Source organism: Vicugna pacos, chromosome 10 (assembly GCF_048564905.1).
Source record: "Vicugna pacos chromosome 10, VicPac4, whole genome shotgun sequence".
NCBI classification, from domain to species: domain Eukaryota; kingdom Metazoa; phylum Chordata; class Mammalia; order Artiodactyla; family Camelidae; genus Vicugna; species Vicugna pacos.
This window is the reverse complement of record NC_132996.1, coordinates 40,424,767-40,440,701: the sequence shown is the minus strand read 5'-3', so window position 1 is coordinate 40,440,701 and position 15,935 is coordinate 40,424,767. Positions and strand designations below refer to the sequence as shown.

At 41.2% G+C, this 15,935-nt stretch overlaps 1 long non-coding RNA gene across 1 annotated transcript in view; it reads right to left on the bottom strand.

Annotated features, from left to right (window-relative positions):
- LOC116282050 (uncharacterized) overlaps positions 1-15,935 on the bottom strand; it is a 44,112-nt gene that overhangs the window by 15,549 nt on the left and 12,628 nt on the right. The window lies entirely within an intron of this gene.

The window sequence follows — 15,935 nt, the reverse complement described above, 5'->3', positions numbered from 1 at the left end:
AAAGGAAAGACAGGAACTGGGGTGCTCCCTGCCCTACCTGGGCTTCCTGCTGTCTACAGACAAGGGGCTGCAGCTCCAGTCCTTTCACCACAATTTCCAAATGGCCCAGCTCCAGGGATGGGGAAAGCAGCAGGAAGGATTCTCATTTCGTCCACACTCAAGGAACTACCACATCAAATCCTCCATGAGCACCAAAAGAAAGAATGAGCTACAATGTACTGAACACGCACCTCCTTGATTCCCTGCCATGGGACGAATTGTAACTTAAGAACTGATATGTGCCTTCCCTGGTCAGAGTCTTAAAGGATCGTCGTAGTGTCTATTTCCTGCATGTTTACCACGTGCCAGGCACTGTGCTACACATCTTAAAGGCATTATCTTTACATGCTAGGATGATGAGGTCACTGAGGCTCCCAGAGATTAAAACACACTGTTAAATGTGTGCAAGGATTTAACCCATGTCTGTGGGCCCTCCATCCATCCATTACCCATCTCCCTCCAGATGCATGCCCAGCAGCTCTAGTAGGAACCAAGCACACTGTTTCTGGGTATTCTAAGCATTTGTAAGCTCACCCCTTGCAAATATACATATTTTGTTTGCACAACAAAGTACGGCTAAGGGGAGGTTTCCACAGTGACTTAGTAGAAACCCCTCTTCTTCCACACCACTGGAGAACCAATTTGAACTACTTTCTCCCTAAGCACCTCTGCCTTTGCTTTTATAAGCCTACTTGGGAGCCATGTGGGTGATTCCTGGTGTAAGAAATGGCTCCTACCTTTAGGGTGTTTATAGTATCATTGAGGAAGACAGTATATACACACAAATCAATGAAGAAAGCAAGCATGTCCATGCAATAAAGAGAAGGTAAGTTGTCAAACAGTAGAGAGAGACAAACGATAACAGTTCAGTGGAGCCTACTAGATCAATTGCATACAGAACAGAGAAACACCAACCCAGACAGACAGCTGCTGTGGCTCTGAGATGAAGCTCATGACATCCCCTCGTACTCCCCTATAGCTAAGCTAGAGAGACTGGAGGCCATGGTTTTGTTCTGCCCCCTTGGGTCTCCACATGGAGAAGCACCTCCCTAGGACTGAGGTTTGGGGAAATCAGATCCACAGAAAGACAGACGTGTTAGACTTCAAGACTGCTCTGGGGATTGTCCCAGCTCTGCCATTCTGACAGATTCGTAACATTGTCCATAACCCCCAACTCCCGGTGGTCACGCCCTTGTGGGTCCCCTCCCCTTAGTGTGGGTGGGACCCTGTGACTTCCTTCTAGCCAATAAGACAAAGTAAACGTGTTGGGTCTGTGTGAGTGTGTGCACATGATTATGTGCCTGCTTTGCCAACTTTGAGGAATCAAAGTGATGACGTTTGGGGAACCCAACAAAGGAACTGAGAGCAGCTGCGAGAGTGGCCTGCAACCAACAAGCAGTAAGAAACTGAAATCGTCAGTCGTACCTACAGCCACAAGGAACTGAAATATGCTGACTACCTGCGCAAGCTTGCAAGCAGATCTTTCCCCAGCTGGCTCAACTAAGCCATTTCCAGTGTTCATAACTGTCTTCTCCCAGTTTGTCTTATTATTGTTCATTGGTGTTATAGGCATTCATGGAAATAAATATCACTGTAGACATGGTAACCCCAAAGGCTTTCATAGGAAAAGTACTGTCCATTCATTTTTAAAGCTGGAAACAACCTTAAAGATGCCAGGTAGTAGCACAGTAGTGGACAAAGTTATCTGCCTGGCATGAAATTTCTTTCCTCAAATTGCCTCATGAGTTTCTTCTTAAGGAATTACCAGGTGGAGCCCAGTGGACTGTACCTGGGGGTCCCAACCCATATCTTGCAAAAGTGGGCTTGTCATCCAGTCTAGGCCCGCCTCCCTGGACTCTGACGTTCCATTTCATCCTCCCAGGGCATTCTTACCATTCTGTCCTGGCTGCAACACTTGCTGGAGTTCCTGCTTCCCAGCCTCTGGAAAGACCACAGCACCTGCCCAGGTTCAAGCCTGATTTCCAGTCATCCACTGATCCTGTGGACGTTTGTTAGCCTTCCAAGAGGTTTCCTTTGCTTAAAGTTGCCCATCATGCCTGTGCCTGGTAACCAATGGACTCTTACCAAATCACAGAGTGAAACCCAGAGCCAAGGCACCCCAGTTCCCAGACCCGTTAGTTCTCTGTTCCCTGGGCCTGGTGAAATCCAGCCAAAGGTTGAATGGAAGAGGCCTTAAGAAATGATTATGTCACTAGAAAATCCAAGCAACTCAGGTGCATTCAGGTGAAGGCAACATGCCACTTAAAATGCCTAAAGGGTAATAGTTGAAAGAAGAGGTACAAGTCACCCAAGAACCAGAGCAATAGAATTTGATGCAAAAAAAAAGTATTTAAACCAGCTTTAAAACAAGTCTCCTCAGCCTTGTCCTTTTTCAAGAGATTAGTGTTTCTGCAGATAAAGGATAAAGAGATTTTCAGAATTTAAGCAGATAAGCTGTCTGAGCAATCCAATTAATTATATAGATGAGTGTGGGCTGACTCCAGATTCTTTACCATATTTATCACCAACTGGTAGTTTTTAAATCTTGAGAGCCTAAAATAAGAGATTAGCTGGAAAGAAAAGTGTTATTGTTCTAGGCTGAAAAAAAAGTATCAACCTTTTAATCAACTTTTAAAGAAGTGATTTTATACCTCAGTGTTTTATTGACTGCATTCAGATCAATTCCTTGCTCAATTGGATCAGTAACTAATTTGGGCTTGTCATGATTATCAATAATTTAGAGAAAAATAGGTAGGGAATACATTATCGGTGTCCTTCAACAGTCAAGAAACTACATTTCTGAAAGTCTGCAAAGGAATCTTCCATATTCCATTAGTTAGGCTCAGCGTCTGGCTTGCCCTGTATATACTGAAATCTATTTTAAAAGTTCTGGTTCAATCCCAGGTTTCATTACACACACACACACACACACACACAAAGTATTCAGTTTTACCACGTGCTCAGCACTGTGTTATGCAAAACAAAGCCAATTATCCTACTTTCGATAATATAAGATCCTCTATGTGTGAATCTTCTAGAAGTTTACCCTGAATAAAAACATTTTAATTTTAATTATTGATTTAAGTCTTTCTAAAATGAAAAGATAGCTTCCCAGATTCCTAAACAGAGTACTTTGAATATAATTTAAACTTTTCTTCATGTTTCAGAAACTCGTGAGCACTATTTTATTAAATTCAGATTCAACAAACAATTTAGGCCATCCGTGATACAATAATGCCCTCAAGGGCTATTAAATAAGTAAGTTTGTATCTTCCTGAAATTAATGGCTCCAGGATATCACGCTTTTCAAGTTCTGTTTTTATGGTTCTCTGTCTCCAACTTTGATATCAGCTTCAACTTGCTTCTTCTCTCTACCCTCATGATCAATCTCTCCTCTAACCCAGGACAACTGAAGGATTCCAGGTTACTGATGTCACCACATTTAGCTTTTATAAACCAGTCCGAGTCATTAGATTTCTAACTACTTAAGGTGCATTCTATTTCTCTCCTTTGAGGTAAAGACCATGAGCTTTATCTCAGGTGTTTCTCTTGCCAAACAGTGGTCCTTCTCACTGTCCACACATCTGGGACATGACAGAGTGCCAGGAATGCTGACTATAAATTATATATCTGTATTCATTATCAAAATCCAGCACTTAGACAATAAGGGCATTTCTTAATGATAAGCATACATAAATATGTGTCTTACATATAGATATTGAGATATTCTGAGAAACACTTCATGTCCTAGATACATGAGGGGAAAGGGTGGGACTCAAGAGATAAAAGGAATCGTTTTTATTGAGCATCTACTATTATACCTACTCCAAAACAATATTACGAGGTGGTTGCTATTGGCCCCATTTTGCAAATGAGGAAGCTAATTTCAGAAAGGATAAGGAGCGTGTCCCAATTATACAGGAAGTGTGCAAAGCCAGCGTGGACCTGCATCTCTGCCCCTGGCAGCAAAGCTGCGCTGATTCCAGAGCACCACGCTCCAGACATGAAAGCTTCACACATTTTCAGACTGTGCTGAAACATGCTGCTTCCAGACTGTTTGTGACAAAGCAGAACAGAGCTCAGGAGCACTGCTCTCGAGGTGTGACAGCAATGTCTATTTCAGGCTCTCTACCTATAGTGATTTATACTGTATCAAGTTGCTGAAGCCAGAACACCATTTCACAAAAACCCCACCATGTTATGGTTGTGCCTTTGAGTTCGCCAAAAGAGGAATTCTTGGCTCCCTGGACTGACTGGTTGGTGACAGCTCTGATTTTCCAACTCACCCTTTGAAACCTTCACACTCCCAGCTCCCCCAACAATTGTGCAAGGTCTAATTCCTGTAAAAAAAAAATTCCTTACTTCATAATTCATCATGGTTCTGCTCTGCTGATTAAACCCTGAGTATACGATATCATGGGGCACATTTGAGAGGAAATGGGGCAGAGGGGGGCAGTTCCAGAGATGGCCAGGGGCTGTCTAGTTCCCAGTGCCCAGAGAATAGGATGTGCCCAATAAATTGGCTCTTTATAAGCTGTGGGTCATTTTGGTTGCCAGTATTTTCATAACTACAAATCCAGGAGCTAAAGTATTTTTAGGTCAAAGTGCCCTTTACAAATACACTGCATGGAACTCAGCCACTCCCACCGCCGCTATCTGATCCGGCTCAGTGAAGATGCCAGGAGATTTTGCATCCAAGATCTCACCTGAGTCAGCTCAGTCTGATAGAAAATGCATGGCCATGGAGCCAACATTTGGCTTCTAGTCCCAGCTCTGGCCCGCTAAATAAGGCACTTAATCTCTCCGACTGGTTCCTCTTCTATCATTAGAGCAGTGAGCTCAAGGAAATGATTTCTGAGGTCTCTTAGAAATAAATTTTTACGAAAAGCAAATTTAAAGTCACTCGTGATTCCTAGCTCATAAGCAGAAACTGCACTCAGCCAAAGGAATTTTGTCAAGTATATGGGAAAGGGATAATCCTAGGGAGAAAAGGAGACTCAATGAAACCACTAATCCTCAGACTTGTTACACACGGTCTTCCTCCTGGCCAATACCACATAAAGCAGATTTAGAATTTACTGCCGCTGTTATTGCAAGAAGTTGTAATTTCCGTGAAACTAATCTTACAGATTGGGAATCCATTTGTTCTCCTGTTGGTTTTAATACCTTGACTTTGCCTATCAGTTCTATACTTTCAGTCTGCTTTGTGACATTATTTGAGATGATACATGTGATCTAGAGCTTCAGTTAAAAATTTGAGGGAAGTGAATAGACAGGCACCTCCCTTAATATGCAGCTTTCTGAATGGGATAGTCTGGATAACACAGAGCCTGAGGACCTCGGGGTTGGAAAGGACCTCACCCAGGGGTTCTCACACTTCCAGCTTGGACCCTAACTCTGGGCCCCTCAAAAACCGGTGCCAGGTTGGCTACATCAGAAACTCAGAAGCACCTTGGGTTCCCATCCTCAGAGATGAGTCTGGGGTAGAGCCCTGAAATCTGTATTTTTTTAAGTTTCCCAGCTAATTCAGATTTGTTGCTAGGTTTGAGAATAATGATCTGGAAGAGTCATCATCCAGTATTTAAACTGTTATTACAGAATTTCTAGTGCTAATCAAGACAGAGTAAGCCAATTACAGTCTATCTATCCCACTGATGATAACTAAAACCTCTGGACAGAATACAAAAGCAATTGTCCGAGGACTCTGAAAAGTAAACAGTAGCTAATAGATTGCGAAGAGAAGTCAAAACTTGAACAACTGGTACGGCAGTGAGGTGACTTGGTTTTTCTTTCCTTTATCTCTTGGCTTTGATGGGAGGATGGGCTGAGTCCTAGAACTGTGCTACAGGTGTAGACAGCAAAAAAAATCTGAAAGAAACCCCCTTTTTCAGCCAGAGGATCAAGAAAGGGGGCCCTAAAACTGAAGAGTATGAAGAGAATCCCTCTAATTTTTCTGGGTTTTTTTTCTCCTCCCAGACCTCAGTGCCAGCCCTAGTCCTTAAGCTTCACTGTCACCCTGGCAGCAGCAGTGGTTTGGGCACCTAAAACTCAAACAACCATCTCCTGGTTTACAAGAATTGGGAAAAGGCATCCCAAGGGTCCGAAGAGTGTAAGAGGGATTTCTATTATTTTTCTCTCTTCTTTCTCTTCCCGTTACCTAGAAGGCACCCCAGGTGCTTAGAATTGTGTGAACGTGTGTGGGTTAAAATTCTGAGAGAATCATCTGAGAGAAACATCTCAGCCCTCAGGCAGGCACAAGTCATTGGGCTACTCTTTTCCATGGTGGGCTGTTAAGAACTCTTTTACTTTCTATCACTGCCATAAAGGGAAAAAGGATTCACCGTGTTATTAGATGGGTCAAAGATTTTTTTATATATTGAAATAATATCAGCCTATCTACAATGTCTATTTTTATTGGTCCTAGTTTTTTCTTGGAACAAATTTATTCCTTCCTTACATATATGACAGTTCATCAGGTATTTGAAGATTTGCTATATATTTTCCTATTCTCACCATCACCAATTCTTCTCTATGTGTCTGTCTCCTTGGGCTATTCCTCACACAGCATGTTTTTAGGATTCTTTATCACTCCTTAGGACATGATCTTTATTTTCAGTATTTCTTCCCAATCTCCAGAACATGATATTCAATTTTCAGCTAGCATATGATCGAGAAGGAAAACATTTTTACTGAAGCTGGTCCCGTGATATCTGCCTCAACACATCTGGCAGAGAATGAAGAAAGCAATCTTTCTTTACAGACTGAAAATATTATAGGGTCTCATGATCACCAAGTTTTGCAGTCTAACTGTACTGGCTCCAAAGTCTCTAAGAGTTCTTAGAGCATTTTCAAATTCTAGCGTTTGGAGACAACTCACTAGAAGGAATTCATAGACTCAAAATATCACCAAGCAAGTCAACAATAACCTCAACAAGCCACCGGCACCATATCTCAGCATCTATAAAAGGATCCACATCTATAAAAAGATCCACAGTTGTCACTGTATACTTGGCCCCCATCCAGCACTATGTCATTCTGTGACTAGAGCTCCTTGTTGTCCTGACCACTTTCTTCTAAATACTTACGAGGCAAAGTCCTCCCATCTTCCAGGAAACAGGAGACCTTTCTTAGGTTCCAGCTAATCTCAGGAAATTATTCCTCACTCACTAAGCATCTCACCATCTATTTAGCCTACATTCCAACTGACAGACATTGCCCTTATAGTATGTATACTCAGTGAGAAGTAAGTTTTATCTCTTGTGGGTTTATGGCACATTAGTTAAGATCTCTTGGTCTGTGATTCCAGATATAGCAAAAGTAGATTTAAGAAATTGGGTTGAAGTCTGCCAACCCCAAGACATCCCCTCAATGCATATTTGAAACACACATTGCAACTTAGAACTCAAATTTGATCACAGATGATTTTTCTAACTTCTATTTTTAATTCCTAAGTCAAGAAAAGACAAAAAACACAGCCTATTTTTATAGGTTAGAAAAAAATTTCTGGTTAAGTGGGATTTCTGTTAAGCAATTTAAAAGTAGAACTTTGCTTGAATGGATCTATCAAAAATGAGAAAAACTCTGCAGAATACACTGAAAAGAGAATAACAACACAAACCTCAGACAAGAAGAAACATTTGCAAAAGACATATCTGATAAAGGACCATTATCCAAAATATACAAAGAACTCTTAAAACTCAACAATAAGAAAATGGGGAGAGGGTATAGCTCGGTGGTAGAGTGTACACTTAGCATGCGTGAGGTCCTGGGTTCAATCCCCCGTACCTCCAGTTTAAAAAAATCTTAAAAACTCAGCAATAAGAAAATGAACCCAAGTGAAAAAAAGGCAAAAGAACTGAACAGATACCTCACCAACAAAGACATACAAATGGCAAATAAACATATGAAAAGAGCCTCAACATCATATGTTATTAGGGAACTGAAAATTAAATAATAAAATATCACTACACACCATTTAGAATCGCCAAAATCCAGAATGCTGACAACACCAAATGCTGACAAGGATGTAGAGCAACAAGAACTCTCATTCCTTGTTAGTGGGAATGCAAAATAATACAGCTAATTTGGAAGACAGTTTGGCAGTTTCTTACAGAACTAAACATATTGTTTACCATATGTTCCAGCAACTGCACTTCTTGGTATCTACTCAAGGGAAATGAAAACTTTAAAAACCTGCACGTGGATGTTTACAGCAGCTTTATTCATAATTGCCAAAACTTGGAAGCAACCAAGTGTCCTTCAGTAGATGGATAGCTAAACAAACTGTGGTACATCCAGACGATGGAATATTATTCAGCGCCAAAAAATATGACCTAACAATCCATGAAAAGACATGGAGGAAGCTTAGTAAATGCATATTACTAAGTGAAAGAAGCCAATCAGAAAAGGTTGCATACTGTATGATTCCAACTATGTGACATCCCAGAAAAGGCAAAACAATGGAGACAATAAAAAGATCAGTGGTTTCCAGAAGTTGGGGGGAAAGAGGGTTGAATAAACATAGCACAGAGGATTTACATGGCATGGAAACTATTCTATAAGATACTATGATGGTGGATACATCTCATTATACATTTGTCAAAACTCCTAGAATGTAAAACATCGAGAGTGAACCCTAATGTAAACTACAGAGTTTGGATGATAATGATGTGTCAGTGTAGGTTCACTGACTGCAACAAACGTACCACTGTGTGCAGGATACTGATGATGGAAGAGACTGTGCAAGTGGGGACAGAGGGTACACAGAAACTCTCTGTACCTTCCACTCAAGTTTACTGTGAACCTAAAATTGCTCTAAAAAATAAAGCCTACTTTAAAAAAAAACGGCAGGATAGCATTTCAGAATATTAGAGGGCTTTTGAGTTTCCTGTTACACAAAAGGAAATTGTCACAGCATCTAACAGGAGCCAGTGACACAGCTGCACTCAGCACCTTGAAGATTTCTAATTCTCTTTGTACCTGTGACATATCATAGAATATCTTCCCTCAAGATCTGAGTTTAAGACTCAACTTCCAAGCATTTTCTCCTTCCTCTCCAAACCATCTTCATGTGTGACCACTTTATTCTCTCCTCCACCTTTATGAACCCATCAGATGAACTAATCTTCCTGAGGTCTCTTTCTTAGCCTTCTGAGTGCCCTTTCAACTTTAAAGGGCCAGAGCCCTGATGTTTTGGGCAGTAAGAAGTTTCTTTTGTTGGTTGTTTTTGCTTTTACTTTTGTTTTTTTCCCTATATCAGGAACTCTCACTTGATAAAATATTTTGTACTCTTTCTAATACCCCAGTTTTATGTAATGGGTCCCCAGGAGGAGAAAGGTGTTCTATGACAATATAGAACATTTGTTCTTGTTGCTAAAGGACCATCACACTCAAAGGGAAATAAGACTTAGTTTTCCTAACTAGAAAGTAAGAATCTTCAAATTCTAGAATTAGGAGACCCCTGAAAAGTCATTCTGACCAGGATGAACATTTTGTAAATAAAGAAATCAGAAAGGGGGGACTGCCTCACTGAAGGGCACACAGCTCAATTAACGGCAGAGGTAAGACTAGAAACCCATATCTGGCCATTTCAATATGGTGTGATTACATTTTAGGCACTGCATGAACTTTTTGGTAAAGCCAATAAAAGGCTTCCAACTGTTCTAAAAACTAACCAATCCTTATTCTAACATTTTGATGGAGCGGCTGTGTGCTCAGATAAGCAATTTCTTCTTGTTGATTTTGTGCTTTATCTTTTGCTGCTTATCTCAGATCTGGTAGGAATTTAGCCCTTCTGAGACCTTTCAAAACCACCCAGTTAGATGAATAAATTCGACCCAAAGTTTTCAAATGCCTATAGGCGCCAACACAGAGGACACAAAGATGAGTAAGATGCTTTCTGCTCCCCTAAGGAGTTTACCATCTAATGAGATAAAATGACATGTGAAAAAACAGCCAAAGTTCATTAGATGAGAAGTGTGAGAGGAGTGTCTGGGGGCCATTGTGGAGAGTGGCATGTCCTACTCCGAAAGGGGATGGGGGGTTGGGGGGTGGAGGCTTGCACTGAAGAGACAACATTTGAGCTGCTCATGGAAGGATGAAGAAGATTCCACCCCAGGGGGTAGGTTAAGAAGGGGAGGACATTCCAGACAGAGGCTGGAGCATGAGCAAAGCAGAGAGGCATGAGAGAGCTGGCTATTTTTGGAGAACAGTGATTAGGCTGGAGAGGCTGGAAGATAGGATAAAGGAAAGTGGAGTGGTGGGAGAAAAAGTTGGAAAGTTAATTTGGGGTAAGATGAAGAAACTTGAATGCCATGTTGAAAGTTTTTAATATGATCGCATGCTAATGGGGTTTTTAAGCTGGAAGCTGCCGTCATCAGATCTGTGTTTCGAATGAAGACTCTAGTAGCAGAGTGAGATGGAAGAGAGGTAGGGAAACTGAGTGGGAAGCTTCTGAAAAAGTCTAAGATGCTGAAAAGAAAAAATACATATGATGTATATGTATAACTGAATCACATTGTTGTACACCCAAAACTAACACTGTAGGTCAACTATGCAGCAATAAAATTTTTTTAAAAAAACGTCTAGGTGAGACATCTGAACCAGGGCAATAAAAGGAGCAGGAGGATAAAGAAGGGCTGGATTCAAAAACATTTCTTAAGTATCTGTTGTTGACACAGGTGAACAGTGACAGATGCTACTCAAACTATGGAAATATCTCCGAAGATGATCCCATTGATTCACCTCTGAACCTCTGAGTTGATTTGCATTTGTCAATTTGCTGGCCCTGTGATACCCATTTATGCTGCTTCGGGCTTCTCTAGAGACTTTGTCCCAGCTAAATAGTGCATGTAGAAACAGCCTGAACCCAAAGGATCACTGATGTATACAGAGCCCTGCTAATCCATCAGTGCAAGACGAAGTTGAGTTGGTACTTTGGCTGCGCAGGTGCTCTGATCTGCAGTGAGTGTCCTCTCTCCAACTCCACACTGCTGACCAGAGCAGTTAAAACTTCCCTCAGAGCACTGGCTCTGGAGCAGAGAACCCGGTTCAAGTTCTGGCTTTACCGCTTACCAGCTGTGGGACATCACCTCTCACGCCAGATTCTTCACCTGTAAAAACGGAATAGTAACTCCTATATCTTCCCACTGCTTGAGAGAGAAAGAAACAGAGAAAAAGAGATAGAGAGAGAGAAGGGAGATCACACCTGAGAAAGAATCAAACACTTGGCAGTGTTTTAAGCTGAAAGTATTATGGAAGGAACGCTGTTATCACTATAATCAGCAAGTGATGAGTGGACATGAGAACAACGAGGCCAATAACAAAAAATCTGAAGGACGTAAGTACATCAATTATTTGTTTCACCAAGTCTCACTTCATTTCAGCGAAGATGACCATATTTGTTTTCTATCTCTCGGGAGAAAGGAACCATCTTGATGCATGTAAGTGTCTCTGCCCATTTCCCTGTCTTTCATGGATGGGACGCGTGGCCAGGAGCAACCTCTGAACGGCAGTTTTAAATTAATTCTCTCTTTGAAATAAGAGCCAATGACAAATGTCTGACCACTGGTGCATAGAAATAGTGAAAACCCTGGTTACTTTATGAATATGGCTGACACTGCATACATTATAGTCCAATTACGTTTCTTTTCAGAGTGGTTTGGATGAGCAGATGAAAGCTGAGACTCCCAAGCCTGTAAATTCTCTACAGTATATCCCCTCTTTGTATGGCATGGTTTAAAGCAGAGGTTTCCAAAGTGGGAGAGAAGCCAGCACCCTAGGCAGCATGTAAAATAATACTAGAGCATGAGAAAAAGAATTAGAACTTTTATTATACTCATTTTTATCTTTTTAGTGCATAGCTTAGAGTATGTTTTATAATGTATATAATAGCACAGTAATATGTTTTTAATATATAGGTACATACACATATGTACAAATATATGTCTGTGTCGCTTAGAAATGTTTACTGAGGGGACCATGGACAAATGAATTTGGGAACCAATGTTGTAGAAGGGATTTGAAGTTTGACCTGGGATTGAATTTCCCTGTCTGCTAAGTGATCTGTTTTCCCAATGACTTTCCAGCTTTTAGTTATTCTAGGAGAACGAAGGGGAGGGAGCAACTCTAGTCTTGACACTGCCACTGACACACCGTTGACTCCACTGTGTGGCCTTGGGGGTTACTGAGCCTTCACGAGCTGTATTTATTTCATTCCTCACTCATACAATGGGTGTAATAATGTCTTTGCAAAGCGACTGAGAGAATTAAATAGAACAGTGCTTATTCTGATTTGGGGTATGAAGAGACTGTGCTAAGGCGTGCATGTGGGAAGACTGCCCTCGCCGTTCCATCTCACTCCCTTGCCTGGTCTTCTTTGTGTCCTGTTGCACAACAGCTTACTCACTTATGGCTACTCCAGGGGAACAATGGGGCAGGAACGGTGGGGTCTAGTCCCAGTATTACCATTTGCTTACTGCTGAGTCACCATTCAGCTAACATTGATTGAACACCCTGCGAGGTGTCCAACACATGCTTAATATTGTTTATTCCTCATAGAATGCAGAAGGGATTTGCTTCATTTTTCAGAAGCAGCAGCTCTGGAGCAGTGCTATCTAACAGAACTTCTGCGGTGATGGAAACACGCTCTGTCTATGCTGTTCAGGGTGCAGGCCTGAGCCACATGCGGGTATTAAGCACTTAGAATATGGCTACTGTGAGTGAGGAGCTGAATTTTTAACTTTATTTAATTTTAAATGATTTCAGTTTAGCCATATGTGACTACTGGCTACTGCTTTGGACAGTGCAACTCTAGAGATTGCTGAGCTAGCATGCAAGTGTAAGGCAAAAATGAGACTGTTATGGGCTGAATTCTATCTCCCCCACATTCATCTGTCAAAGTCCTAACCCCACTACCTCAGAATGTGACTGTATTTGAAGATAGAGCTTTTAAAAGTAAAAATGAAGTCTGTGAGTGGGACCTAATCCAACATGACTGGTGTCCTTATAAAAAGAGGAAATTAGAACACAGCCACACACGGGGAAAGACCATCTGAAAACATGTGCAGAAGATGACCAGCTACAAGCCAAGGAGACAGGCCTCAGAAGAAACCAACCCTGCTCACAGCTTGATCTTGAACTTCTAGCCCCTAGAATTGTGGGAATATAATTTCTGCGGTTTAAACCACCCAGTATATGGTATTTTTTATGGCAGTTCTATAAAACTAATACAAAGACCTTTTCAATTATGTGAGAATTTAGTTCATTTACAATAGACCCTCTCAATGAATTAAGAATGCATTCTATCACACATACACACATACACACACACACACACACACACAGAGTTAAAAATGTAAGATAAAAAAAATACAAGAAATAGTAGTTGAATGAAGAAAGTAGTAACATTTATAATTTGGTTTAAAAAACTACCGATGCCTAATTAACAAAACTAATTACAACCTGGAACTGAAATCCCAGATAATCTACATATGAGAGGTAATGGGCAGGTGTGTAACTGCAAGGTCAAGGTGAAGGAAGAGGGCAAGGTGGTGATGGTGAAAGTGTGCTGAGGTTCTCATAAGTTGCTCATCCCATAGAAGAAACAAAATATGGCTACAAATTAAATATGTGTGTGTGTGTGTATATATATATATATATATGCATTAGTTTTCAAGTTAGAGGAAGAAAATAATTTCTAAGTCATAAGAGAAAAACATGACAGAAAGAAAACTATTAAATCCAATAAAAGGCCAGAAAAGGAAAAAGAAACACTATAAAAATAAAACAAAATAAGATGAAAGGATTAAGACTATATATATTTTAAAATCACAATAAAGGTGAATGGGCTAAAATACCCTTTAAAAAGATGACTCAAGTTAGGTAAAACCAAAAATGTTATCAATTGCTAACTCTGGGAAGGAGAGTAGGATTGTGGGAGGGCTCTGTAACAATTTAGCCTACATACATCCTTATTGTTTAGTCTTTCACAATAAAATGCGTTCCTGTGTTACTTGTGTAATTAGAAAACTTTTTTTTTAAGGGTCAGAAACATTTCCTTACTCCTTTAGAAATAATTCTACTATACACATTGCATTTCCCCTTAAGCCAGCCAGATCCCTTTTTTGGACCTTAATGTCTATATTGATAAAATGAAAGTTGTGGGCCACATTTGTGACTTTCAAGTTTTGTCTCAAAGAAGTATTTTAGAAGCTACTTTAGGGGTTCAGAGAAAGGCTATATGAATAGACCACCTATTATTATATTAGACCACCTATTTATTTCAAGCAGTGAAGTCCCTCTTTTATCTGCTTTATATATTGAAGTCCCATTTAAGATTATCTATAGAAAATAGTATTATCATCCTAAAAAAATACAAAAGCTTGAAAGCTGCTATCCTAGAAGACTTCTAAAGTTCCTTCTAACTTTAACATTCTAGAGTACTTGCCATTTCCCCATTTCTACAACAAATACACACTTCTGCATGAAAACACAGACCAGGGTATCTCATGTGAGGTTTTGCTATGCCCTTATCTGTGAAATTACCACAACCTTCTTTATAGTGAAATATTCCATCACTGAACCAATTGCTTTGTGGGCGTGTAACGAACAGGCTAATATGGCTGATTTGAAGGACTGGATTTCATACACCTCTTGGGTGGGTATTACCTACATCTGACCTCAACATTCAGGTCAACACTAGTGGAAAGTGCACTCATCTAAGGGACAGATAACCTGAATTTCAATCTGGGAACTGCCAATGGCTCGTCTGGTGTTGAGCAAGTTAGGTGCCTCAGTTTCCTCAGCCATTAACATGAAGAACTAATCTATTAAATCTCTGAACTTCTTGTTAGTTATCAAATTCGATAATTCCTGCGAGTCCTTGATGCTTGATCAAAGCCAAATATGTGCGTATCACGCAGAGGGAAATCAGACCTCCAAAGAAAACGTGGGTTCACAGAGACTTATCAAGACTTGGCATAAATAGGATGCACTGTCATGTTAAATTTTTAAGCAGAAAAAGATAACAAAGTAACTCAAAATTTTTGAGAGGAAACTTTTCCTCATAGGATGGGGGGTCATGAAGTGACAGGACCCTGATGATGAGCTGACCTTTTTTTCCCAAGCATCTTTGAAGAGATTATCTAAGAATCATTTCAGACACCCATCACTCTTATTTTTAGCTCTGAGTTCTCTCATGAGCGTAGTGACCTGTGTCTCGGAGTTCCAGAGGGCGCCCAGATATGGCTCATGATTCATCTGCAGGTACCTCGCATTGATTTCCAGGAAGGTCAGGGGCATAGGAGCCTAGAAAAATGACTTTAGGTGTAAAATCCTTCTTTGCTCTTACCCCTGTTCCAACCACTCAATCAGAAACATGCATTCCACAAATTGATCCCTTGGCGCCAGAGGTGATTGGCAATTACAACAGCACCCCAGCGGTACTGGTCTCCAAGGGCCTCGCAGCTGGTGTGCGGGGAACGGCACTCAGGGCTTTGGTCACCGGCTATTTTCAGCCTCTGATAGCAGTTGTGTTACTCATGTCTCATTCACCCTCTCCCCTCGCCTCCCTCCCCTTCCCCTCTGCAGGCCAAGGCTGATGACGGCCCCCGTGTATTTAAAGAGGACATGAGCCCCCTGGTGCAGTGGAGCCAACAGAGACCACACAGGCAGGTAAGCAGAGTGAAACTGGCATCATCGGGGCTGGGGGTGGGCTGGCCTGGCGGCTGGTTGGGACAAGAACAGGTCCCATAGAGTACGGGTGTGTTCCACATCCCAAGTGCTGGCATCCCCTCCTGTTCTGTGCGGGCAGGCTCAAGTTATGCCCGGTTCTGGTGTGGACCTAGCAGTTGTCTGGAACATTCCTAAAAGGGTAATTAGAACTGGGGGCTCAAAGA